This window comes from Nicotiana tabacum, chromosome 7 (genome assembly GCF_000715075.1).
Source record: "Nicotiana tabacum cultivar K326 chromosome 7, ASM71507v2, whole genome shotgun sequence".
Lineage (NCBI taxonomy): Eukaryota > Viridiplantae > Streptophyta > Magnoliopsida > Solanales > Solanaceae > Nicotiana > Nicotiana tabacum.
In genome coordinates, this window is record NC_134086.1 from 63,848,056 (window position 1) to 63,874,538 (window position 26,483).

The 26,483-nt window shown below is 40.1% G+C and overlaps 1 long non-coding RNA gene across 1 annotated transcript; it reads left to right on the plus strand.

The window, feature by feature from the left end:
- Window positions 1-1,187: 1,187 nt before the first annotated feature.
- Window positions 1,188-24,512, plus strand: LOC107830641 (uncharacterized). The gene is made up of 3 exons (XR_001658176.2): window positions 1,188-1,667; window positions 23,176-23,243; window positions 24,244-24,512. It is a non-coding gene; the product is annotated as an uncharacterized LOC107830641 (long non-coding RNA).
- The last annotated feature ends 1,971 nt before the right edge of the window (window positions 24,513-26,483 follow it).

The following is a 26,483-nucleotide window of genomic DNA, read 5'->3' on the forward strand; positions in this document are numbered from 1 at the left end:
GATACGGTCTTCCTCTCGACAATAGACTCAAGCTCTCAATTAGCAATTACCTCCTCAACTAGAGCATATATATATAATGGACCTCACCAGATAGGTTAACATAATTCAAATCAGGAAGACTCATAGATACACTGACTTCTTCCAAGAGAATATTTCGCACGATTTCCAAGAGAATATTTTATAGAAATGTCGAGGCGAACGGCCCGATCACATCATAATCTGTGCACTGCAGAGGGTTGAACGGTACGAACCATAGATGTATGTATCCTGCCGAGGCGAACGGCTCGATCCCATTAGAATAAGAATCTTTGACGGGTCCTTGACCCCACTCATGAAGGAATTTGTGAACTATAAGGAGCTTTGAGGAAACCTTCCGTTGAGAACGCGTAAAACGCGAAAAATTAGTAAGAAGAGTACAATTATTCTGCGGCTAATCATGAAACTTGTCAAATCTCTACAATAGCAAGTCTATCACTCTACATCTATCTAGTCTCAAGTAGTAATGTGAAGTAGAAGAATATAATAAGCAAGAGATAAACCAAATAGTACATTTATAGTATGGCGTGAACAAGAGTCTACCCGGACAATAACATGAATGTAGTTACGTACAGACTCTTGTCACCTCGTGCGTACGTAGTCCCCGCAATAAGTAACACATGTGAACACCTAATTTTTTCCATGCATGGAAATAACTCCTAAAATGGATTAAAAGTAATTTTAATGGATTTTAGGAGTTTTTCTTTATTTATTTGCATTTCATGCATGTTTAATAATTTAAAATCATAAGAAAAATCATAAAAATTATCACATTTTAATTTCATGCCATGTTAGGTTTAATTTGCATTTTTTAGGAATTAGTCACTCTTTAATTGTTAGAATTAATACATAAAAATCAAACAAAGTATTTTTTAGTTTTTACATGCATTTGTTAATAGATAGATAGAATTATTTTTGCCAAATTAGATTTAAAGTTAGGTTTTAATTTAATATTTAATTTGTTAGAATTTAAAATTAAAAGAAAAAATAAAGAAAAAGAAGTAGATTTGGTCTGTCAATTTCGTCTGGGCCAGCTTAATTTGAAGCCCAAAAATTCCAAATTACCCAAGCCCATAATATCCCAGTCCACTACCCAAATACCCATTCCCCAATATTAAAACCCTATCTCCTACACTCTAAAAAATACACATTAGAAACCTAATAAAAAAACCACATCTGACCAAAAGCACATTAGAAACCTAATAAAAAAACCACATCTGACCAAAAGCGTCGTTCCCCCCTCACCCATCTTCTTTTTCCTCACTTCTAACCTAAAAACACAAAAAAAATCAAGACCCTCATCTCTATCCTGGCAACGGCACAGACCCCCCACCTCTTCTTTTCCATTCCCTCGTTACCCTCACTCAACACTCAATCACACACACATACACGCCTGGACTACTGAGAGAAGAAGTTTGCACTTCAAAATTTAAGATCTAGAAAACTAAAAAAAAATCGAAAAAAGGGATTAAAAGGTTGTTTGAATTTTGCTTCATGGCTTTATCGTTTCTGACTTTACAAGACTTTTTTCTAGTTATATGTTTGCTGGTTTGTTGCTGCTTCCGCTGGTGGATCTCACTCTTTATTCCAGACCTTGCTTGGTCATTTAGTGTTATTTTTACAGCTTCTAGGTATGTAAATTCTCACATATTCTCCTCTACTTGAGTCTATGGTTTAAATTTCGGATTGCTCATATTGAGTTCGTGATTGTTTACTCAGATTTTGATTGTGTTAATTGCTTATGGATTGACTATATTTGAATGTTTAGTATACCTATTCAATTGTGGTATTGTAAAATGTCCTCTTCTGTTGCGCCAATTGATTGATATTGGCTCATATAATGCTTAGGTCTAATTTGCCGTTTATGTATAATTACTGTGCGTTTTCATTGTTATTTTGAATGAAGATTGTTATATTCAAAAAGGTCTTCTTTGATTTATGATTCAAATAGCGCTAAGCATATGAGTTTCATCGCCTCAATTTATTCATCTGTTTTCTTGGAGTTATGTACTTCTTTTATGAATTCCACTGAAATCTTTTGGATAAGTTCATATTAATCGTTTGCTACTTTGGATTAAGTGGCATGCTTGCTTGATACAATTATTAGATTGGTGTATTAAATTAATATGGCAATAAGTTTTGTTTAGCTAATTGGATTTTGTGAGTTGATTTGTTATATTTGGATTGGTTTGTGTTTGATAAGCTTCAAGAGGAATTGGGCATGAACGTAATGCTAGCCTTTTATCCACATTTATTTCATAATTGTAATAGTCAAATCTTACACCTACCCACAAATTACCTCCATAATTCGTGGCCTTACAATAATCTCAAAGTAGGAAGAACAATCTTATGAATATCGTAGTTTGCTATAGGCGCGATTAATAATGATTTATCGTGGCGATGGGTACGGTTCCCGTGGCATGGTCACGATACATAATTCCAAATTCGGGTGTGCATTTCATGTGACCCGACCACAACTTCGAAAAATAATAAAAATGAACATGTTGTAAATCGCGGGTGCATTTCATGTGATACGGTTTGCAATGTGTACCAACACGATAAGTGTACGACAATCGTGGCTTGTTCTAGAAATAAATCCATAAATAAATAATAGCGGTTAAAATGTTAAAAATGCATAATAGGTTTAAAACATGTAATAAATCAGATAATGAGGCCAATTATTAATAGTTGAGCGACAGTGCTAAAACCACGAAACCCGGGAATGCCTAACACCTTCTCCCGGGTTAACAGAATTACTTACCCGGTCTTCAGTGTACGCGGACCATAAATAAGAGTCAAATTTTCTCGATTTGGGATTTAAAATAAACCGGTAACTTGGGAAACCATAAATTATTCCAAGTGGTGACTCTAAAATTAAATAAATAATCCCATTTCGATTTATGTCACTTTAATTGGAAAAACTCCCTTATACCCCTTATTGGGTAAAAAGGAGGTGTGACAGCTCTGGCTACTCCGCTGAGGAAATGAACCCAGAACATCTGGTTCAAGGTTAAGAATTCGAGCTTAGAAATGTTATAGTTGGCTTTTATCTATTATCTGATTTTTATATGTTTGAGCCTAATGTGCTCAATGCTACTTTTTACTGCTTTGATATTGTTTTAACTGTATATAAAACTGTCACGAAACCCTTCTTCTCTCTGAGTCTTCTAAATCTTCTGGGAAGCGTGAGCTTCGCGTGACTTCTTTTCTGTTAGAGTCATATCCTAATTTTAGAACGAGGTTCAGATAAGTTGCAAAGCCGATGAAGCTTCTGTATTCCCGGTACTCTGCCCTCCCCCCTCCGGCTTGAGCTATCAGCTCGAGTAAGCCAAGTCTAGAACAATACACCCAGGTTTTAAACCTAGAATGACATAGCCTCATGCTGGATTCCTAGTAGGAACGCTTGTTTGCATCACGTGCATTTGACTTTGGAGACTCAACACAGGGGTTGGGTCCGTCTAGGACAAGTGTACCCAAAAATTTAAAGACCATCTTGATGCATCCTACGTGCTACTTGCGCATCTATTTGTTTCGGCTTGCATGTTGACCGGCTTCTAGAATAAGGAAGGAAAATCAAAAAAAAATATTCAAAAAAAAAAAGAGTGAGAGGTAGGTATTTGGAAAATTCTGAAACTCTGCCAAAATTTTGAAAAAAAAAAGAGAAATAAAATAAGCCAAAGTTATCAAAAGTCATGATTCCCTGTTCCGTCAAAATTGACCGAACTACGCGGGTCTGATTCTCACCGGATGTGAGATACATAGGCAAACCTAATCGGTTCTGGCCCATTTTTTTTAAAAAAATCCAAAATTTTTTTCTCTTAATTCCTTCTTTAGAAGCATTTCCTTAGAAAATTCAAAAAAAAAAAAAAAAAGATTTTTAAACTAAAAAAGTAGTTTCCTTCTTTCTGAAGTCTTTCATATGGAAAAAAAGGAAAAGAAAAATCAATCAAAAATCAAAATCCAGAATATGAGTTTCCTTTATTTTGAAGTATTTTTCTCAAAAATCCAAAAAAATTAGAACCAAAAAAAATAATCCAAAAAAATATATTCTTTTTCCTTTTTTAAAAGTCTTTCTTTCGTAAATGTCAAAACAAAAATTAAAAAATTGAAGTCCAATAATATTTTCATTTAGAAGTACTTTTGTAAATTTAAAAACAAAAAACTCAGAAATCCAAAATATTTTCCTTAAAAGTCCCTCTTTCAAAAATTAAGAGGCGACATCCAAAATCCAAAAATATTTTCTTTCTTCTTTAGAAAAAGAGAAAACAAATGAAAATTCAAAAAAAATTCCCTTTTTACTTTTGAAATTCCCATAAATCAAATCAAAAGAAAAGGAATTTTTAGAAGTCTTTCTTTTAAAAATAAATAAAATCAAAATCAAAAAATAATTTTCTTTTGTCTTAAAACTTTCATGGTCTGAGTTTTATAAAAAGTAAAAAAAAAAGAGCTACCTTATTTACTCCATTCTCCATCTTTCCGAACTATGCAAGATCTGATTCATGCGGCGTCATGATACGTAGGCAATCTGTCACGACCTTAACCCGGACCCGGTCGTGATGGCGCCTCTCGTGAAGACAAGGCCAGCCGACACTTCCCATTTTCCAATTATTAACAGTTAAGTATTTAAGAAACGGTCTAAACATGATAAAATAAATCTGAAATAACAATGATAACATAAATATGCGGAAGAACACCGATACACAGCCCTAACCACGTGTCACTAATGAGCATCTATAAGTCATAATACAAAATTCGTTAAGTCAATAAACTAGTACAACTATCTGAAAAGAGATAGAAGCGATAAAGGAGTAGAGACACGGGGCTGCGGACGCTAATAGCTACTTCATGAACTCCGAATGTCTGCCTGAAGCTAGAGGGATCAACACTCGGGAGCGGAACCAACTACTCCTGAATCTGCACACAGGGTGCAGTGAGTAAAGTGAGTACTCCAACTCAGTGAGTAACAAATGTAAATAATGATTGAAAGTAAGAAAATACGTAAGACAAGGTATTCTATAATGAAGTAGTAAAGCTATTTAAAAGCAGTAAACCAGTGAAAAGTTAAGTAACAATCCTTTTTCAACAAGTAAACAGATAATTGACAAGCAGTTAAGGTAAAGTAAACAAATGGAAGTTCACCCCTCGGCCACAGTATCAACAAATCCGCCCCTCGGGCAACATCTCAGAACAATACCAGCCCTTCGGGCTCAATCTCACATCACAATGGGTACCCGCACTAACTGGGGTGTACAGACTCCTAGAAGGGCCCCTTATGGCCCAAGCGCAATATCAAGCCACCTCGTGGCATCATCACTAGGCCCTCGGCCTCATATCAATCAAGCCACCTCGTGGCGTACATATCTCACGCCCTCGGCCTCATAATCAGTATCAAATGTCTCCTCACAACATAGGCCCTCGGCCTTACTCAATCAAAAATCCTCACAAGCCACTCGGGCTATAGTAAAACAGTGTTTCTCGGCCCAAACATCATTTAAAATATCATTTATGTATTAAAACTGAGTAAACATGGCCGAATACGAAAACAGTGGAAAATAACATGACTGAGTTCAAGTATATAGTCAAAACAGTGAGGAAATATCAATAAAAATCCCTGAAGGGTTCAAATAGTTGGCACGAAGCCCAAATATGACATTCAGCCCAAATCATGATGATAGCAAATAGATTTCAACCAAATACGCGGTAAAATAGCATTCGGGATGGACTAAGTGACAATCCCCAACAGTGCACGACCCCTCTCTCGTCATCCAGCGTGTGCCTCACCTCAATATAGCACTAAGATATGCAAAACCGGGGTTTCAACCCCTCAGAACATCATTTACAATCATTACTCATCTCGAACTGGTAAAATCTCTATCTCGCGATGCCTTTGCCCCTCGAACGAGCCTCCACTCGCGTCGAATCTATCGAAAATCAGAACGAGGATGTCAAAATAAGCTAAGGGAACGAAGCCCAAGCGAAAACAATCAATAAATGGCCCAAATCCCGAAATTACCAAAATCCGACCCCCGGTCCCACATCTCGGAATTCAATAATTTTTACTTCAATACGTTCCTTATCTCCCCACGAGTTCATACATATCAAAAGTTCTGAAATCCGACCTCAAATGGTCCTTCAAATCCTCAATTAAAGGCCTAAATTCCCAAGCCCTAGTTTCCCCAATTTTCACCCTTAATTTCCATGATTTCTAGCCGTAATCCATGAAATAAAAACATAGTAACGAGCTTTAGGTCCAAATTCCTTACCTCAATGAAGTTCCCTTGAAATCCCTCTTTCAAATCACCCAAAAAGCTCCCAAGCTGAGATAAATATGGTGAAATAGCTCAAAATTCGTGAACGCTACAATTTATACCTTCTGCCCAGTCATTTTTGCATCTGTGGCACAATACCCGCTTTTGCGGTACCGCATTTGCGGTTATTTCTCCGCTTCTGCAGATATCACTTAGCTTATGATTTTTCCGCTTCTGCGATCCCTCATTCGCATCTGCGATATCGCAGATGCGGTCCATCTCACCGCTTCTACGGTTCCTGACCGCCTCATCATTTTCTGCTTCTACAGCTGCTCTTCTGCACGTCCGGTGTCGCACCTGCGGTCCCCAATCTGTAGGTGCGGAAATACCAGAAGAGTAAAGTTCAACAACTGTAACAAGGTTTCAAACTCCCCGTCAACCATTCAAAATCATCCCAAGGCCCCCAGACCTCAACCAAAAGCACAAACATATCCTAATACCTTATTCGAACTTGTTCCAATCATCGAAGTATCTCAAACAACATCAAATCACCCAAAACAAATTAAATTCAAGCCAAACTTTCTAAAATCTTCTGAATTTCACTTTTGATCCAAAAACCCAACCAAACCACGTCCGAATGACCTGAAATTTTGCACGTACATCCCAAATGACACAACGGAATTACTACAACTTTCGGAATTCTATTCTGACCCATATATCAAAATCTCGCCTACCAACCGGAAATCGCCAAAATATCAAATTCGCAAATTCAAGCCTAAATCTACTCTGAACCTCCAAAACTCATTCTGATCATGCTCCTAAGACATAAATCACCTCCCGAAGCTAACCGAACCATCGAAACTCACATCCGAGCCCTCTAACAGATAAGTCAACATCCTGTTGACTTTTTTCAACTTAAGCTTACTTAAAAGAGACTAAGTGTCTCAAACCTTACCAAAATCATTCCGGATTCGATCCGACCAACTCGATACCACATAACACGGATAAACAAAACATAAGGAAAGCAGAAATGGGGGAAACACATCGGTAACTCATGAGACGACTGGCTGGGTCATCACATCCTCCCCAACTTAAACAAATGTTCATCCTCGAACGAGTCAAGACACATACCAGAAGCCTCAAACAGGTGAGGATATCTGCTCCGCATCTCCTGCTCGGTCTCCCAGGTAGCCTCCTCCACGGGCCGACCTCTCCACTGCACTTTCACTGAAGCTATATCTTTCGACCTTAACTTTCGAACCTGACGACCCAAAACAGCTACTGACTCCACATCATAAGTCAAATTATCATCCAACTGAACCGTGATGAAATCCAAAACATGAGACAGATCCCCAATATACTTCCAGAGCATAGAAACATGAAATACCGGATGCACACTCGATAAGCTGGGTGGCAAGGCAAGCTCATAAGCCACCTCTCCAATCCTCCGAAGCACCTCAAAAGGCCTAATCAACCGAGGACTCAATTTCCCCTTCTTCCCAAATCTCATAACACCCTTCATGGGCGAAACCTTAAACAGAACCTTCTTACCAACCATGTAGGACACATCTCAAACCTTCCTATCAGCATAACTCTTTTGTCTCGACTGCGCTGTACGAAGCCTCTCCTAAATCACCTTCACCTTTTCTAAGCATCCTACACCAAATCTGTCCCCAATAGCGTAGCCTCACCGGGCTCAAACCAACCAACTGGAGATCTACACCGCCTCTCATACAAAGCCTCATATGGAGCCATCTGAATACTCGCCTGGTAGCTGTTGTTATAAGCAAACTCTGCAAGCGATAGAAACTAATCCCATGACCCTCCGAAATCAATGACACAAACATGCAACATGTCCTCCAATATTTGAATAGTGCGCTGGGACTGCCCGTCCGTCTAATGGTGAAAAGTTGTGCTCAACTTAACCTGAGTACCCAACTCTCACTGCACAGACCTCCAAAACTTCAAAGTAAATTGAGTGCCCCTATCTGAAATGATGGAAACTGGGACACCATGCAAATGAACAATCTCCTGGATATAGATCTCTGCCAAGCGCTTTAAAGAATAAGTAGTACACACATGAATGAAGTGCGCGGACTTGGTCAGTCGATCCACAATCACCCAAATAGAATTGAACTTCCTCAAAGTCCGTGGAAGTCCAACAACAAAGTCCATAGTGATCATCTCCCACTTCCACTCGGGAATATCCATCTACTGAAGCAAGCCACCCGGTCTCTGATGCTCATATTTCACCTACAGGAAATTGAGATACCGAGCTACGAATCCCACAATATCTTTCTTCATTCTCCACCACCAATATTGCTGCCTCAAATCCTGATACATCTTCACGACACCCGGATGAATGGAATACCGCGAGCTATGGGCCTCCTCAAGGATCAACTCCCTAAGCCTATCCACATTGGGCACACAGATCCGGCCCTGCATCCTCAACACCCCATCATCTCCAATGGTCATGTCTCTAACATCATCATGCTAAACTCTGTCCTTAAGGACAAACAAGTGTGGATCATCATACTGGCGCTCTCTGATGCGATCATATAAGGAAGACCGAGAAACCACACAAGCCATTACTCGACTTGGCTCCGAAATATCTAACCATATGAACCGATTGGCCAAGGACTAAACATCAACTGCAAGAGGTCTCTCCCCAACTGGAATATATGCCAAACTCCCCATACTCACTGCCTTTCGGCTCAAGGCATCGGCCACCACATTGGCCTTTTCAGGATGGTATAATATAGTGATATCATAATACTTATGCAACTCCAACCATCTCTTCTGTCTCAAATTAAGATCCTTTTACTTGAACAAATGTTGAAGACTACGATGATCAGTGAGCACCTCACAAGATACGCCATACAAGTAATGCCATCAAATCTTCAATGCGTGAACTATGGAAGCCAACATTAAATCATGAATGGGGTAGTTCTTCTCATTGGGCTTCAACTGACGAGAAGCATAAGCAATAAATCTACCCTCCTGAATCAATACACAACCAATTCCAACTCTCGAAGCATCACAATACACGGTATATGAACCTAAAGCTGATGGCAAAACTAACACTGGAATTGTAGTAAAAGTTGTCTAGAGCTTCTGAAAGCTCTCCTCACACTCGTCCGACCATACAAATGAAGCACCTTTCTGAGTTAACTTGGTCAAGGACGATGCGATAGATGAGAATCCTGGAATAAAATGGCGATAATAACCCGCCAAACCAAGAAAGCTGTGAATCTTTGTGGCTGAGGACGATCTAGGACAACTCTGAGCCACCTTTATCTTCTTCAAATCAATCTGAATACCCTCATTGGACACCACGTGCCCCAAGAAAGCCACTGAACTGAGCCAAAACTCACACTTGGAGAATTTTGCATAAAGCTTCTCCTCCCTCAATCTCTGCAACATAACTCTCAAATGCTCCGTATGCTCCTCCTAACTACGCGAATATACCAGAATATCATCAATGAAGACTATGACAAACGAGTCAAGATAAGGCCAGAACACACTCTTCATCAAATGCATGAACGCTGCTAGGGCATTGGTCAGCCCAAAAGACATTACCAAGAACTCATAATGACCATATTGAGTCCTTAATGCGGTCTTAAGAATATCTGAGTCCCTGATCTTCAACTGGTGATAACCTGAACATAGATCAATCTTGCAGAACACTCTTGCTCCCTGAAGTTGGTCGAATAAATCATCAATGCGAGGAAAAGGATACTTGTCCTTAATTGTTACTTTGTTCAATTGCCTATAATCAATGCACATTCTCATAGTGCCATCCTTCTTCTTCACAAATAGAACCGGCGCAACCCAAGGTGACACACTAGGCCGAATGAACCCTTTATCAAGGAGTTCCTGAAGCTGTTCTTTAACTTTCTTCAACTCCGCTGGTGCCATACAATACGGCAGAATAGAAATGGGCTGAGTGCCCGGTACCAGGTTAATACCAAAATCAATATCCCTATCTGGTGGCATGCTCGCCAGGTCAGCAAGAAACACATCGGGAAAATCCCTCACAACTGGAACAGAATCAATACTAGGAGTCTCAGTACTGACTTCCCTCACAAAGGCTAGATACGAAAGACAACCCTTCCCAACCATATGCTGCGCTTTTAAGAATAAGATCACTCTACTGGGAACATAATCAGTCATACCTTGCCACTCAATCCGTGGCACACCCAGTATAGCTAATGTGACTGTCTTAGCATGACAGTCCAGAATAGCACAACATAGAGATAGCCAATCCATGACCAAAATGGCATCGAAATCCACCATACACAATAATAAAAGATCCACACGGGTCTCCAGACCCCCAATAGTCACCACAAACGATCGGTACACACGATCTACAATAATAGTATCACCCACCGGGGTAGATGCATAAATAGGTGAAGCAAGAAACTCACGGGTGTACCCAAATAATGAGCAAAGTATGATGACACATAAGAAAAGGTGGAACCGAGATCAAATAATACAGAGACATCTCTGTGGCAGACTGAAACAATACCCGTAATAACTGCATCTGAAGCAATAACATCGGGTCTACCGGGAAGTGTATAGAAATGGGCCTGACCACTACTTGATCTACCTTCCACTTGGGGGTGACCCATAACTAACTGACCTCCACCCCTATCTGGCTGGGAAGGTAGTGGTGAAGTAACTGGCGCTAAAGCCGATGCTTGACCCCTCTGCTGAGATGAGCTCGCAAGATGATGATGGAACTGCCTCCACATAAGACCCATCTTACCACACTCATAAGAAATCCTAAGTTCTAGAGAAGGGGACTGAAGGGAACCCCTCGCACCAGAGTGACTAGAGATGCACTCGGCATAGAAGAGCCCTGAACTGATGGAGCACGGGACAAACTCTAAGCTAGAAGGGCACTAAGTGATGACTGACCCTGATGAGAACTATGAGAACCATAACACGATGACGCCCTATGATAACCTGGGCGAGCTAGCTGAGCATGCCTGAATGGACGACCTTTGCCATGCTGAAACTAACCCCTCAAAGGAGTACCACTGTAACTACCAGATCCTCGAGGCCTCTTGTCCTCCCTCTCCTCGCGCTCCTAGCAACGAACACACTCAATCTCCCGGGCAATATCCATAACCTCCTCGAAAGTAGGAACAATCACTCTCTCTGGTCATGATAATACGAAGCTGATAAGTGAGGCCATCCACAAACCTCCTAATCATCTATCTATCTGTTGGAACCATCCAAATAGCATGACGAGCTAACTCAGAGAACCTCATCTTGTACTGCGTCACACTCATCTCTCCTTGACGCAGCCACTCAAACTCTCTATACAGCTCTTCTGTGCGGGACTGCGGCACATACTTCTCCAAAAGGAGAATGGAGAACTGCTGCTAGGTAAGGGGTGCTACACCAACAGGCCTACACCTCTCAAAAGCCTCCCACAAAGTAAACGCAGCTCCAAAAAACTGATAGGTAGTGAAAGAGACTCCGTTGGTCTCAAGAGTACCCGCTGTACGAAGCATCCTCTGGCACTTATCAAAGAAACCCTGGGCATCCTCGCCCTCTGCACTACTGAAGGTCGGAGGCTGAAGCCTACCAAACCTCTCCAATGTACGCTACTCATCCTCCGTCAAAGCAAGAACTACATAGTCCTAAGCAACTGCAACCGGCTGGGCTGGATGTGCCCCCAACATCTGAAGTCCCTGCACGACCTGCTCAGGTGTGGGAGCGGCGGGAGTCTGATTGCCTCCCCCAGTCTGAGAAGTAGCTGTGGCTGTAGTGGCTGAAATCGCTTGAGCTAGGCCAGTGCAAACTACTGATAAGATCAGAGCCAAGGCCTCCTGAAGACTCGGAATCACAATGGGCACAGCTGGTGCTTAAGCTGGTGTTGAAGGAGCGTCCATAACTGGGACCTGATCCTGAACTGGGGCAGCTGGTGGATCTACAGGTGCTGCCCTAGTTGCTCTGCCCCTACCATGACCACGGTCGCGTCCTCGGCCTCTGGTGTCCACAACTGGTGGTATTGATGGTCGTCCATCCTGACTGGTAGTGCGTGTCCTCACCATCTATGAGAGAATAAAACAACAGAAGTTTAGTACTCGGATCAACAAATTCGCACGACAAGGATTTCAAGAATATGAAGTTTTTCCTAAAGGTGTTGCAACCTCTCGAGGATAAATACAGACGTCTCTATACCGATCCACGAGACTCTACTAAACCTGCTCATGACTCGTGAGACCTATGTAACCTAGGCTCTGATACCAACTTGTCACGACCCTAAATCCAGACCCGGTCGTGATGGCGCCTCTCGTGAAGACAAGGCCAACGACACTTTCCATTTTCCAATTATTAACAGTTAAGCATTTAAGAAACGGTATAAACATGATAAAATAAATTCGAAATAACAATGATAACATAAACACGCGGAAGAACAACCATACACAGCCCTAACCGGGGTGTCACTAGTCATGAGCATCTATAAGTCATAATACAAATCCGCTAAGTCAATAAACTAGTACAACTATCTGAAAAGAGATAGAAGTGATAAAGGAGTAGAGACACGGGGCTGCGGACGCCAATAGCTACCTCGTGAACTCCGAATATCCGCCTGAAGCTGGAGGGATCAGCACTCGGGAGCGGAACCAGCTACGCCTGAATCTGCACACAGGGTGCAGGGAATAAAGTGAGTACTCCAACTCAGTGAGTAAAAAATGTAAATAACAACTGAAAGTAAGAGAACATTTAAGGCACAATGCATTCTATAATGAAGCAGTAAAATAGTATAAAAGCAGTAAACCAGTGAAAAGTTAAGTAACAATCCTTTTTCAACAAGTAAACAGGTAATTGTCAGGCAGTTAAGGTAAAGTAAATAAATGGAAGTTCGCCCCTTGGACACAGTATCAACAAATTCGCCCCTCTGGTGACATCTTAGAACAATACCAGCCCCTCGGGCTCAATCTCACATCACGATGGGTACCCACACTCACTGGGGGTGTATAGACTCCTGGAGGGGACCCTTATGGCCCAAGCGCAATATCAAGCCACCTCGTGGCATCATCACTAGGCCCTCGGCCTCATATCAATCAAGCCACCTCGTGGTGCACATATCTCAGGCCCTCAGCCTCATAATCAGTATCAAATGTCTCCTCACAACATAGGCCCTCGGCCTTACTCAGTGAAATATCCTCACAAGCCACTCGGGCTATAGTAAAAAAGTGTTTCTCATCCCAAAACATCATTTAAAATATCCTTTAAGTATTAAAACTGAGCAAACATGGCTGAGTATGAAAACAGTGAAAAATAACATGACTTAGTTCAAGTATATAGTAAAAACAGTGAGGAAATATCAATAAAAATCCCCGAAGGGTTCAAATAGTTGGCACGAAGCCCAAATATGGCATGAAGCCCAAATATGGCATTCAGCCCAAATCATGATGATGGCAAATAGATTTCAGTCAAATACGAGGTAAAATAGTCATTCGGAACGGACTAAGTCACAATCCACAATAGTGCATGACCCCACACTCGTCATCCAGCGTGTGCCTCACCTCAATATAGAACTATGATGTGCAAATCCGGTGTTTCAAACCCTCAGAACATCATTTACAATCATTACTCACCTCGAACCTATCAAATCTCAAGCTCGCGACGCCTTTACCCCTCGAATCAGCCTTCCCTCACGTCGAATCTATCCAAAATTAGAATGAGGACATCAAAATAAGCTAAGGGAACGAAGCCTAAGCGAAAACAATCAGTAAATAGCACAAATCCCAAAATTACCAAAACCCGACCCCCGGGCCCACGTCTCTAAATTCAATAATTTTTTCATCAATAGATTCCTTATCTCCCTACGAGTTCATACATATCAAAAGTTCTGAAATCCGACCTGAAATGGTCCTTCAAATCCTCAATTAAAGACCTAAATTCCCAAGCCGTAGTTTCCCCGATTTTCACCCTTAATTTCCATGATGTATAGCCTTAATCCATGAAATAATAACATAGGAACAAGCTTTAGGTCCAAATTCCTTACCTCAATGAAGTTCACTTGAAATCCCTCTTTCAATTCGCCCAAAAAGCTCCCAAGCCGAGATAAATATGGTGAAATAGCTCAAAATTCGCGAAGGCTACAATTTATACCTTCTGCTCAGTCATTTTTGCATCTGCGGCACAATACCCACTTCTGCGGTACCGCACTTGTGGATATTTCTCCGCTTCTGCGGATATCACTTAGCTTATGATTTTTCCGCTTCTGTGATCCTTCATCCACATCTGCGACATAGCAGATGCGGTCCATCTCACCACTTCTACGGTTCCTAACTCCCTCAGCATTTTCCACTTCTGCGGCTCCTCTTCTGCACATGCGGCGTCATACCTGCGGTCCCCAATCCGCAGGTGCGGAAATACCATAAGAGCAAAGTTCAGCAGCTGCAACAAGGTTTTAAACTCACCGTCAACCATCCGAAATCATCCCGAGGCCCCCGGGACTTCAACCAAAAGCACAAACATATCCTAATACCTTTTTCGAACTTGTTCCAATCATCAAAATACCTCAAACAACATCAAATCACCCAAAACACATCAAATTCAAGCTAAACTTTCTAAAATCTTCCGAATTTTGCTTTTGATCCAAAAACCCAACCAAACCACATTCGGATGACCTGAAATTTTGCACGCACATCCCAAATGACCCAACGGAATTACTGTAACTCTCTGAATTCCATTCCGACCCCTATATCAAAATCTCGCCCACCAACTAGAAATTACCAAAATATCAACTTTGTCAATTCAAGCCTAAATCTACTGCGAACCTCCAAAACTCATTTCGATCACGCTCCTAAGTCACAAATCACCTCCCTAAGCTAAATGAACCATCAGAACTCACATCCGAGCCCTCTAACACATAAGTCAATATCCACTTGACTTTTTTCAACTTAAGCTTACTCAAAAGAGACTAAGTGTCTCAAACCTTACCAAAATCATTTCGGATTCGATCCGACCAACCCAATACCACAAAACACGGATAAACAAAACATAAGGAAAGCAGAAATGGGGGAAACGGAGCGGTAACTCATGAGACAACTAGCCAGATCGTCAGACAATCCCTATCAGATTCGATAATATTAATTGAGTAAAAAGTAAACTGAAAAAAAAAGAAAAATTGAGTGGAAAAAAAAGAGAAAAGAAAAAAGTGAAAAAAAAGAAAGAAAAAAGAGAGTGACAAAAAATAAAAGAGTGACAAAAGAAAAGAAAAGAGAGTCCTAAAAAATAAAAGAGCGACAGAAATGAAATGGAAAAAAAGTCAAGATTGATTAAAGAGAGGCAAAAATAAAAGAAGAGAGGTACATACTGAAAGAGGTTCGTTAAGGTCGCGATGAAACATGCAACCGTTCAAACACAAGGTAGAAGTATTTAACTGTTAGGTGCATTGCATCCCAACATGCGATTTCCTATATGTTAAATGTCTCAAAACTAACAAGGTTGTGGTGTGATCAAATTAGCTAGGTTCTGTTCAGGTGGTTGGTTTTGCTGGTATGCGATGATGAACGCGCAACCTTGCACACGGCCACAACATTATACACAAAACCGAACTCCACCTCCCAGAAATGCCTATCCTTACCAAGCTCCATATAATCCCTAATCAAATGTTCCCTAGTACAATCCTCACCCAAGAGAGCCTTTCAAAATGAATCACTTCACCCCTATTTGGGAATCATACTCGGGCTTGTTCCAAAAGCTAGTCAGGCGAGGTTTGCTGTAGCTAGTGGCCCCAAACCGGCCAAAGCCCGAGTTTCGCTCGCATCGAGCTGATGCTAGATGTAAATACCACTCTGGAGCAGTGGGACACAATACAGAGGATTGTTAGATCCTCAAAAGGGAAGTTGAAAACTTGATTGAAGCTGAAAGAATCATTCTCCGAGACGAAGAGGCTCCTGATGTGATGAACCATCTGTTTCCTGCTTACCATGAGGAATTCGATCCGGCACTGAAGGCCATTGTATCCATCGCCAAGACAGAAGAAAAGCAAAATGGCCGCCAAGCCTAAAAGTTCCCTATCAGATGAGAATCTTGGTAGCAAGTCTTGCTATACTTTCTGCGTCCGGATTATCTCGGGGTGTGATCCTAATGTTTTACTTTATTATCTTACTTTCCGATGTAAACCCTTCTATTTTTAAAATTAAAAAAAAACACAAAAAAATCAAATAAAATTAATATTTCATCGTCTAGGAATTTCTTTTTTCTTAATCTTGTCACTTTTCTTATTCTCTTTTTAGTTCTGTTAAAATGAAAATTTCAATCACATGACATGCTTGCGGACTTCATGCCCGTATCCTAAAACATTGTTAGACCTCGAAATAATGAATCAAGAATTAGATTGCAATGAAGATAAGTTCAAGGAAATAAAACAAAGAGTTGGAACAGCTTCAGGAAAATTGGTTCCAGATTGGAAAGGTCCATACATCGCAACAAGAGTACTGCCAAAAGAGTGCATTGTACTTGGGACACATCAAAGGAAATGTCCCTAAAACAACTGTCAATGCAAATGCAGCCAAAAGGTACTATGTTTGATCCTTCATATAGTATTAATATTCTCCGGTTGGGATGACGAAGGCTTTCATTCTCACTACCCAAACACCATTAACCCTTTTGTAAACTATTTGAGCTGGTTACTCTTCTTTAATTACCCTCTTTGGAACCTAAAAATGTTATTGAAAAAAAATAAAAAAGGAGAAGAAAAGAACAATAAAAAAAGAAGAAAAGACAAAGAAAATGAAAAAAAAGATAGGAAAAAGGAAACAAAAAAGAACGAGAAAAAAAAGAAAATCAAAAACAAAGTTCCCTGAACTATGTTTGACTTGATTCCGAAAGGATACGTAGGTAGCCTCTCTCTGGGGTTCAGTCACACCAAAATAAAAATCTAGATTCCCAAAAAAATAGAAGCTGAAACTGGGGCAGAAGTTATAATGGTTTGGCGATGGTTTTCGCCTGAAAGGTTCCAAAGTTGTAATTCAATCCAAATTCTTTTTATCCCAAATCCTATTCAAGTCCTTCCGACCAATAGATAAAGATTTCCAATTGGAGGATATAGTTACTTGGACCTGATACAACCAAATGAGAGAAATAAAATGAGAGAGTCTTATTGGTGAAAACCCACACGAGCACCGTGAGGCGACAGTAAACAGAGAAAATAAAAATGAGAGAGTCTTGTTAGTGAAAACTTGTAAAGAGCACTATAAGGCGATGGTGAGAAGAGAAATGAGAGAGGTCAGCTCGTGAAAACCCGCAAAGGGCGCCCCTGATCGAAAAGAGGATCCTCATAGCCATCAGCATCGACAGAGTCCTGGCAAGGTTTCTCAGATTTTGAGGCAAAAGTTGTGATGAATTTTTGAAAGTCGGATGATTTACACAGATCAGGCATCCAGTCCAAAAGGTATGTCATATTCATTAAAGTCCGCATGTACTCCAGATAAGTCCTTCTTTCCTTTACCCAAAAGGGACACTTCTTGTTTTAAACTCATTCTCCATTCCATTGTTTGTTTTCTTTGAATCTCTTTCGGTCTAAATCTGTTCCGAAACTAAGACAAACAAAGGATGGTAAGACTGATTTACATGGTTCTCATTTGATACAAGTCAATATGCAAAAGTCACCAGTCTCGGGAGGGGCATCAAGTCGACCTCGACTGGCCATAGTGGCTGATGTTTTGAAATTGAAAACTCTTGGAAGGAGAAAATCAAATTGAAGTGCCTATAAAAAAATAAAGTTGAAAAGGTTGTGTCCCATGCAGCTAACTATTCCGGCAAAGGTTTGAAAAGCCAAGGTACCCCAAATGCTTTGAAACTGAAATTGGAAGAAAGAAACTAGAAATGAAAGCCTACAAAGGCGAAATAAAGTTGAAAGGTTAAGTCCTACACAACTAACCGTTGCAGCTAAGTTTGAGGAGCCAAAAGTTTCCCAATGCTCCGAAGTTTTTATAAAAAAAGAAAGAAAAGAAAAAACGATGAAGAAGAAAAATAACAAGTCAGAAAAGAAAGGCCTAGAAGGAAAAATAAAGTCGAAAAATTTGAGTTCCACCGACCAACCGTCATGGCAAAGTCTGGAAAAACTAGAGGTTCTCCAAGGCCTGAAATAAAATCGGTCCTCAGGGAACAAGCAGTTGCAGTTGAGATCTTCATCAAAGAAGTCGGGGCGAGATTAAGTGATTGAAACGCTCAAGGCCACAAAACCAAGCATTGTTTCAAATTGACAAATTGTTCTTTGTTTTGAAAAAAAAAAATAGGAAACATGTGCAATCCAAAAGCAACCTTGCAAGAAGCAGGTGCGACCAAAAAGAAACTTCGCAAGGGCTAGAAACAGCTTTGCAGCAACAACCCAAAAAGGGAAGTCTCTTCCAAAAATCTTTCCCGCATTTACTCATTCTCTAAAATAAAAAAAATGACAATGAAATGAAAAGAAAGAAAAGAAGAAAAATTCAAAATCATGGTAGTATAGGGTCTCCAATCCCTAGCTGCGTCTTTTCCAGCATAGGGTCTCACTCCCTAGTTGATGCCGGCATAACCCGATGACTTTTCCAATATAGGGTCCCACTACCTAGTTGATAACGACATAACTTGGTGATTTTTACAACATAGGTTCCCACTCCCTAGTTGATGCCGGCATAACCCGATGACTTTTCCAACATAGGATCCCATTCCCTAGTTAATGCCAGCATAACCCGACGACCTTTCCAACTTAGGATCCCATTCCGTAGTTGATGTCGGCATAACCCGTTGACTTTTCCCACATAGGTTCCCACTCCCTAGTTGATGCCGGCATAACCCGATGACTTTTCCAACATAGGGTCACACTCCCTAGTTGATGCCGGAATAACCCGATGACTTTTCCAACATAGGGCCCCACTCTCTAGTTGATGCCGGTATAACTCAATGACTTGTCCAACATAGGGTCCTACTCTCTAGTTGATGCCGGCATAACTTGATGCTTTTCTAATATATGGTCCCACTCCCTAGTTGATGCCGGCATAACCCGATGACTTTTTCAACATACGGTCTTACTCCCTAGTTGATGCCGGCATAACCCGATGACTATTCCAACATAGGGTCCCACTCCCTAGTTGATGCCGGCATAACCTGATGGCTTTTCCAACATAGGGTCACACTCCCTACTTGATGCCCGCATAACCTGATGCCAACATAGGGTCACCACTCCCTAGTTGATGCCAACATAGGGTCTCCATTCCCTAGTGTTGATACCCAATTTTCCCTATATATTTTTAATCTGCATAAATACCTTCAAAATAACATGTATATATGTATATATAAGCATGCACAAGGTTTTTATAATTTTTCCCATAATTTTAAGGATTTAAATTGATTTATTTCCTTCCCTTTTATTCATAAAATCTCCAATAATTATCCCTCAAATTATTTTTATGGTGATTTAGTCATTTAATTCTATATTTATGCCAAAATAGGGTTAAAATATTTTTTATGCATTTAATAATTGCATTTTGTATTTTTAAAGCTAAATTGCGTATAATTGCTATGTTAGCCCCATTAATGTACAATTACATTTATATGCATAAAATTGATCTCCTATATTTTTAAAATGTTAAATATCTATTTTAAATCATTTTAGTACATGAAATTATTTCTTAGAAATTATTTATCATTTATTATAAATTATTTAAGGAAAATTGGCTATTTAAAATATAGCCAGATTTGCATTTCAATTGTAGCCCAATTTAAACCCAACCCCAGCCCAATTTCAGATTAAAAACACCTGGCCCAAGCCCTAAACCCGCCTACCCAACCAAATGCCATTTTAAATCTTGGCCGTTGATCTAAAAGATCAACGACCCTCGTCTGTTCTTACCATTTTTAATTCCAACGACCCCTAACCCTAGCTCATTGTTCAGATACCGCCGCTTCTGTATTCTATCATCTCCTTTCCTCTCTCAACCACTCAACCTAACCCTAGCTCCTTCAACCGCCGACCTTCTTCTCCGGTCTTCTTCGGTGATCTTCCTTAAACTCCTAAGCCTCCATTGGCTCCTCTAATGATATGCTTGCCTTCTATAAGGTCTTCAAGGGCCCTGGGCCACACCGACTTGCATCTAGGGTTTGCTATTTGTCTGTTCTTGGCTACTTCAGTGTGATTTCAAGCAAAATCATGTTGTGCTTGTTACGATCCTTGGGATTCTAGACCAGCTCTTTCATCTCTATTTGGCTACTTTAGTATTTTACACTGTTGTTGGGACTCTTTTAAAAGAATCATCGATTTCAGTTTAAAACTTTGTTTAAACTGATTCCTTATGTTTAAACTTCCATCTCTTGCATATTCCGACTGATTCTATGATTTTACTGTCTTTTCAACTCGCCTATGTTGAAAGCCCTAATTTTCTGGACTTCTTCGTTTGGTTCTGTGTATTAGCATGACTGCTCGTTTCTTGTTTGAGTTTCTATGACTATCTTGCTTCGAATATGTTCTTACTAAGTTCTTAGGCTAATTTATATCACCTCTATGGGCTTATGTTCATTTTGATTGTTCGGACTTGCCTCTTTCTATCGATACTGTTTAACCTGCATGCTTGCTAGGTCTGGTTATTCTTATCTTCTCTATTTATATGATGAATACAGAATCATGACTCCCTCTTTGATTGATTCTGGATTCCCTATTTTTTGGATTTGATTGAAATACCTTCCTTTAAACCCTCAATTTCTACCTCTTCTATTCAAATTAACTGATTCGCCTACCTTGTCTGTTGTGGTACTTTATTCTTACTGGCTATTTCCTTAATTAAAGTGTTCTAAACTTAGCCCTAATTGTTTACCTTATACTTACTGAATTTGAATCTTTTCTTATTAGTCATACACTGATTTTTTTCCTTATATGCTACTTGTTCCTACCGTTTGAATTGATTCCCTTAACTCTAGGGAGTACTTGTCCTGATTTTGCTCTAATTGGTTTTGAGTTCCATAATCGTTATGCTACGATGATTCTTGCCTTATTTTACCTAATTTTCAAACTACTATATATACACACTCTCTCACTAACACAAACACACGAACACTTTGGTTCAAAAGCTCTCTCTTTCTCACACTTAAACTTTCCGCTCTCTCTCTCTCTCTCTCTCTCTCTCACTCTCTCTCACTCTCTCTCTCTCTCTCTCTTGTGCTACTTGTTACTATTTTGAGTTAGCCGGCTGCAAGCCAATGATAAATATTGCGCTCTCCTACTCTTTCACTCTTGCTTACTGTCTTCTTTACTGGTATGTTCTAATTTCAATTCAAGGTCCAAAAACAATATGGTTCTTTTATTGCTTTAGTTCATCCTCTTTCTAGTTTGCTTTTACTTATGGTTTTGCTGTGAAACCTACAGTTAATTATGACAACTCGGCCAGTTGTCTCATGTGTTACCGCTTTGCTTTTCCCATTTCTACCTCTTTATGCTTTTTTTATCCATATTATGTGATATCAGGCTGGTCAGATCGAATCCGGAATAATTTTGGTAAGGTTTGAGACACTTAGTCTCTTTGGAATCAGTTTAGGTTGGAAAAGTCAACCGGATGTTGAATTATGTATTAGAGGGCTCGGATGTGAGTTTCGATGGTTTGGTTAGCTTTGGGAGGTGATTTATGACTTAGCAGCGTTATCGGAATGAGTTTTGGAGGTTCGAAGTAGATTTAGGCTTGAATTGGCAAAGTTGATATTTTGATGATTTCCGGTTGATAGGTGAGATTTTGGTATAAGGGTCGGAATAGAATTCTGAGAGTTGTAGTAGTTCCTTTGTGTCATTTGGGATGTGTATGCAAAATATCAATTCATTCGGACGAGGTTTGGTTGGGTTTTGATCAAAAGCGTAATTTTGAAGATATTAGAATTCTTAGGCTTGAATTCGATGTGATTCGGTGTTTTGATGTTGTTTTGATTGTTCCGAAGGTTGGAACAAGTTTGAATGAGGTTTTAGGATATGTTGGTGCCTTTGGTTGAGGTCCCGGGGGCCTTGGGTGAGTTTCGGATGGTCAATCGGACCATTTCATGCCTTGGAGAAGTTGCGAAATTGCAAGTTCAGCTGTTGCAAAGATTCCTTCTCTGTGATCGCGTAGGGCTTCTTGCGATGGCATAGAAGCTTTTGAGGGGGAAGTCCATTTGTTCTTCATGTTCGCGAAGGTTGATCTGCGATCGTATAGAATGGTGAAGTTGTTGATCGCGAACGCGTAGTGAAGGTCGCATTCACGTAGAGTTAAGTGGACCTGGGGTCTTGACTTGAATTTGTTCATTACGAACGCGGTAGGAAGTCCGCGATCGCGTAGAGTTAGTTGCCTGGGCATCACGTTTGCAGGGTGTCTTATGCGTTCACATAGAGAAGTTTTTGGGTGCTGAGAATTTGTGTTTCGCGATCGCGAAGGATTTCCCGCGATCGCAATGAAGGAAAATAGGCCTAGGCAGAAGGTTTAAAAGGTCGTCTTGTCCGTGAATGTGAGGTTTATTTCCCCCATTATTGGTTGTTTTGGAGCTTTTTGAAGGAGCTTAAAGAGGGATTTAAGGGGAATTACTTGGAGGTAAGATTCTTGGACTTAAAACTCGATTCTAACGTGAATTCCACCTAAATAATCATGGAAATTAAGCCAAAAATTGAAGAACTAGGGCTTGAAATTGGGGACCTAAAATTTGGGATTTAAAGGGTCATTTTTGGATGGATTTTGATGTTTTTGATATGTATGAACTCGTGGGCAGATAAGCAATCCATTGATGTGAATTTTTTTTGAATTCCGAGCTGTGTGCCCAGGGGTCGGGTTTTGGTAATTTCGGGATTTGTGCTATTTATTGATTGTTTTCGATTGGGCTTCGTTCCCTTAGCCTATTTTGACTTCCTTGTTCTGATTTTGGATAGATTCGATGTGAAAGGAGGCCGATTCGAGGGGCAAAGGCATCGCGAGTTAGAGATTTGACCTGTTCGAGGTGAGTAATGATTGTAAATGATGTTCTGAGGGTTTGAAACCCCAGATTACACATCATAGTGCTATATTAAGGTGAGGCACATGCTTGATGACGAGCGTGGGGTCGTGCACTCTTGAGGATTGTGACTTGATCCATCCTGATTGATAATTCTACTGCGTATTTGACTGAAATCTATTTGTTGTCATTATTATTTGGGTTGAATGCCGTATTTGGGCCTTGTGCCAACTATTTGAACCCTTCGCGGAATTTTATTGGTATTTCCTCACTGATTTGACTTTATACTTGAACTCAGTCATGTTATTTTCCACTATTTTCATACTCAGTCATGTTTACTCAGTTTTAATACATAAATGATATTTTAAATGATGTTTGGGCTGAGAAACACTGTTTTACTATTGCCCAAGTGGCTTGTGAGGATTTTGACTGAGTGAGGCCGAGGGCCTATGTTGTGAGGAAACATTTGATACTGATTATGAGGCCGAGGGCCTGAGATATGTACGCCACGAGGTGGCTTGATTGATATGAGGCCGAGGGCCTAGTGATGATGCCACGAGGTGGCTTGATATTGCGCTTGGGCCGTAAGGGGCCCCTCCAGGAGTCTATACACCCCCAGTGAGCGCTGGTACCCATTGTGATGTGAGATTGAGCCCGATGGGCTGGTATTGTTCTATGTGATTGCCCGAGGGGCTGGTACTGTTCTGGTATGTTGCTCGAGGGGCAGATTTTTGATACTGTGCCCGAGGGGCGAGCCTTTATGTGTTTACTTTTCATAATTGACTGTCAATCACCTGCTTAATTATTGAAAAAGGCTTTCTCATGAAACTACATTGGAGTTAAAGGATTTTAAGTATCTTTCACTGATTCACTAATTTTAAATGGTTTTACTTCCTCATTATAGAATGTTATGTGCCGTACGTGATTACTTGCTTTTAGTCTTTATTTACCTTTGTTACTCACTGAGTTGGAGTACTGACATTACTCCCTGCACCCCTGTGTGCAGATTCAGGCGTTGTGGATCCTGCAAGTGTAAGTTGAGAGCTCCTAGCACATATTAGAGACCACGAGGTAGTTGTTTGATGTCCGTAGTCATGTGTTTCTCCCTCTTTATCATTTCTATCTTGTATCAGACATTTGTAATAGTTATAGACTTTTCAGACTTGTATTATGTTTTATAGATGCTCTTGACTAGTGACACCCTGGTATCGAGCTGTGTTGGGTTGTTCTTCCGCGTATTTATGATATTATCTGCTACTTTGGATTATTTTATCATGTTTCGACTATTTCTAAATGCTTAATTGTTAATAAAATTGGAAAATCGGAAGTGTCGGTTGGCCTTGTCTTCACGAGAGGTGCCATCACGATCGGGTCCGGGTTTAGGTCGTGACAAGTTGGTATCAGAGCCTAGGTTACATATGTCTCATGAGGCATGAGCAGGTTTAGTAGTGTCTCAGGATCGGTACTAAGACGTTTGTATTTATCCTTGAGAGGCTGCAGAGCCTTTAGGAAAAACTTCATATTCTTGAAATTCTTGTAGTATAAATTTGTTGATCCGAGTACTAAACTTCTATTGTTCTATTCTCTCATATATGGTGAGAACACGTGCCACCGAGCAGGATGGACAACCACCAGTACCACCAACTGTGGCCACCAGAGGCCGAGTGTTACACCCCATGTTTTAGTATGTAAGAGTACGTCATAAGTCAATTAATGTAAGTTCAGAAATGGAATCATCTTTCAAAAGTATACAAAGTTAGTTCATCATGTTAACGTGGATGTTACAAATATTTAAGATCATTGATACCATGTAGCAAGAGAGTTTGAAGGCTTAGAAGCTAAACAAATTGAATAAAATAAGTTTCGTCGAAAGTCGACAAGTTGGAATGTTTTACCATGTACTTTTGGGGTGAAACTAGGGTTATTAACACTATAAGGAGATTATAATATGAGTTATTTTAGTTGTATGATAGTTGGTGTTATGGTTTGAAGTCAAGCGAGTTATGGAACAAAAGTTGGAAAAGGTCATCACAAGTTCCATTAATAAATGTGCTGAAAATTAGGTCAAATGTAACTGAGCTTTTCTTCCAATATACTTCGAATTAGGGGATGATATACCTACAAAATTAAAGATCTATGAGTCTAGTTTCTAAATCATTAAACCGTTCATCAATATGATATCGGAGTATTGAGATATTCGCATTTTCGCGAGACTGCAGAGATTAGTAGGTGACAAGTAAGTGCATCACCTACTTGCCAAAATGAGAGGACAAAATTATAAGCTCCAAAGTCGGACAAAAAGGGACTTTTAAGGGATTATCAACTCAGTTGTTTCACCTATATTTCAGACCATGAAAACCAAATTGAACCCCTGCAACTTCTCCCCAAAAATCCCACACAAACCCTAGGGTATTCCGGGTGTTACGATGCGATTCTAGTGCTGAAAAGTCCGGACAGCTTGCTAGTTTCTCTTTCTCCTTCTTGTAGCCATGTTGAGGAACTTATTTTTGATGAAAAAGGACCAGGTTTCGTGGGTTATACTCAGTACAAGGTAAGTTTATGCTTCTCCTTCCATTATCTATGCGTTTGCGAGTTGTAACTTGATCGTAAAGAATAGACCTAGCTAGTTTCGAAAGAATGGTATGTTGTTTGTTCTTGTGTAATGGTTGGCTGATTTTGAACTTATTTATAAGTTGAATTCATGTCTTGTTTATTGGATAATAGGTACAATGACATACTTTTGGTTGTATTTCACAATTTGAAAGAAAAGACAAGTTGAAACGTGTTTAAGTAAACTGAAAAATTATTTTTGAGTTGATGAACTTGTGGGACTATTTTTGGGCTGTTTCGTATTGGTATTGGGTTTTATATTTTACTACTATTATTATGGAGTTGAGAGGAGTAAGGGTGTGGAGAAACACCACATAATGACAAGGTTGTTGTTGGTCATTCGTAGAAACATTTTTGAATTGTTTGACACTATTATGGTTGTCGTGTTGTGTATGAAGTGATAGGGGTATGTTGGTATGTTTGTGATTGTTTTGACTAGTGTTAAGTCATATATATAGGGGAGGTGCTGTCCATTTCATTGTAAAATAGTTGTGGTCGATACATAATAGTTACGACGCTTAAACGATAACGAGAGTGTCATTTCTCTTATTGTAGACTAAGGAGCCGTAAAATTGCATAGCTTGAGGTTGGGAAGAATATACAGGGCATGTTAAGGCACTTTCTTCTTTCTTTTGG